Genomic DNA, 2,291 nt, shown 5'->3' with positions numbered 1-2,291 from the left:
CTGATTGGATCCGTCCGAGACTGGCCTAAAAAAGGCTTTCTTCAACCCACATTAGTACCGATTTCATTCGATCCATACCCGCACCAGAGTTTACACCTAAAGCGTACTCGATACGGGTTTTCTTGATAATGACAAAATTATAAATTCCGCCCAATTAAAAGCCTTTATTAAGCAAGTACTCCCGCCAAGTGCCAACCGCCATCCGCAAGCCAGATTTAAAACTCGTTACGTTACCTCTTTCACTCTCTAATCCAAGAACAAGAACCAGAACCAGAACCAGAACATCGACGTCTCTGGAAGCTCCCGCTGAGCGCATCGTCGTCCTCCCCCTTTCCCCTCGAGAACCAGAGACGATCTGAGATTCTCGGTCCATTCGAAGCCCTAATCTCGCCGTCTGCGTCCTTCGTCGTCTGCCGACTCTCGTCTCCGTTCCCGCGTGGCTTCTGCTTCCCTTCCGCTCCCCTCTCCACGCTCAGAGCTCGGCGATGATCGTCGAATCGAGGCGATTCGTCTCGAGATCTCCTTCGTTGTACGCGAGTTCTAGGCTGCGGAGCTGCGTGGTGTGTTTCTTCTTGCGAAAGGAACCCGACCGGACGGAGGATTCCTGGGAATGTGCAGAGAGGGAGGTCGATCGCGTCCCGTTTGATCTCAACATCTTCGTCGTTCTCTCTGGGTTCGCCTTCTGAGCGTACACGAGCCCGCTTATGAGTTTAGCTGCGTTTGCCTGCCTTTTTATTTCGATTTTCATTTTTTCTTACTCCGTTTTTGGTTTTTGTGGATCTAGTGTGCGATGGTTTTGATCTCAGCGTGGTTTCTTGCTCGTTGAGGCAGGAGGACACGGGGACGCATGAGATTGGTGCCAAGTTGAGGCAGGAGAACGCGGACGCGTGAGATTGGTGCAGCGGAGTGCCAGACGGTGTATCTCTCCGAGTAAGACGGTTTGATCGTTTGTTATTTTCTTTTTTCCCGATCCATTTGTTTTTAGCATACGCACCCCCAAACGCCTTTCTTGATTGTAGTCAAATTCGTGTAGGAAATTCATGATCTATTGTTTCGATCTTCTTTTGGAATGATTTGTACTCAAGCGAGGTTGTTTCCATTGGTGAATTGTAGGGTTCTTTGTGTTTTAGATTTTGCATGTTCTCTTCAAAGAAGTTCTGGGTTAAGTGATGTATGTGTTGTCTGTGAAGTTGACACGCTTTTGTAAATTCATTTAGTTGTTAAGATAGTCTTGGATGCTTTCTTGTTTGTCGATTCTAACCCTTCAAAATATTTATCTGACCAGGCAGTTCCTTCGTGAGGTTTATGATGGGCAGCTATTTATCAATTTGAAGAAGGGTGTGGATTTGCCTGCCATGGATCCTTAGGTCGGTTCCTTTTCTCCTTTATCTTTATTGATTCATTTTGTTGAATCTGAGTTTGCTGCCTAATGGATTTGGAGAATGTAGACTGGTCTAAAACGTTTTCCATCTTTCTTTTATGTTGAAACTGATTTTGAGTTGACCAATATGATTGCGTTAGTAATTTGAGTGAATATTGGATGAGAAGTGTTAAAACTGTTGTGAAACCCGATGATCCTGACAAACTAGACAGTGGGCCCTTCTAGTTAACCTGGGTCAACATCTGCATTTTGATATCCCAAACAAATAGAATTATCTACCACAATGCACATTAACACCTACTCGGTCTTTGGACATAGAAAATCACTTTGGATGGAGTGATAGAAGATGAAAAGGAATCTTTGCCATCTAGGGTAACTTCAGTAAGGCACTCAGACACCTTTGCATGGTCATGAAGATGAGATGCTCGTTTCTTTTTATCATGGCCTCATGTGGAGTTTGTATATATATGTATATATGTGTATGTATGCATGTATGTATCCACGTATGTATGTATGTGCCATTATCTTTATTATCTTTTTTGTATTTTTGTCTGAATCCTTGTTTGGTGTGGTTAGCTAACCCTAGGCATTTTAGCCATGTGAGATTGAAATATGGGTTTGTAAATTCTGGTTCATCTCTTGATCATTAGAGAAGAATAAGCCATTAACACTGTTTGGGTGAGGCTTTTTGGTCACAGTCTTTTTGACCAATTTATATGGAAGTTCTGGGTGGCTCTGGGCTATATAATGTTTTTTCTCAAGAAAAAGCTATCATGTGAAAATAGTTTCTAACAAATGCATTTTTTACACTCATTGGCAGTTCCAGTAATGTTCCATTTTGAAAATAATGCCACTTACTGATACAAAATTTCCAGGAACAAGCGATCTTTATGCAGTCATACAATATGAC

The 2,291-nt window shown here is 42.7% G+C and overlaps 1 long non-coding RNA gene across 1 annotated transcript; it reads left to right on the top strand.

The window, feature by feature from the left end:
* Window positions 1-264: 264 nt before the first annotated feature.
* LOC149835762 (uncharacterized) lies at window positions 265-1,651 on the top strand. Its single transcript, XR_016432363.1, has 3 exons — window positions 265-673; window positions 785-930; window positions 1,286-1,651. It is a non-coding gene; the product is annotated as an uncharacterized LOC149835762 (long non-coding RNA).
* The last annotated feature ends 640 nt before the right edge of the window (window positions 1,652-2,291 follow it).

Source organism: Nuphar pumila, chromosome 6, assembly GCF_984573655.1.
Source record: "Nuphar pumila chromosome 6, dmNupPumi1.hap1.1, whole genome shotgun sequence".
Taxonomy (NCBI): Eukaryota; Viridiplantae; Streptophyta; class Magnoliopsida; order Nymphaeales; family Nymphaeaceae; genus Nuphar; species Nuphar pumila.
Note: the sequence above shows the minus strand (reverse complement) of the source record. Positions and strands in the feature narration are given on the sequence as shown.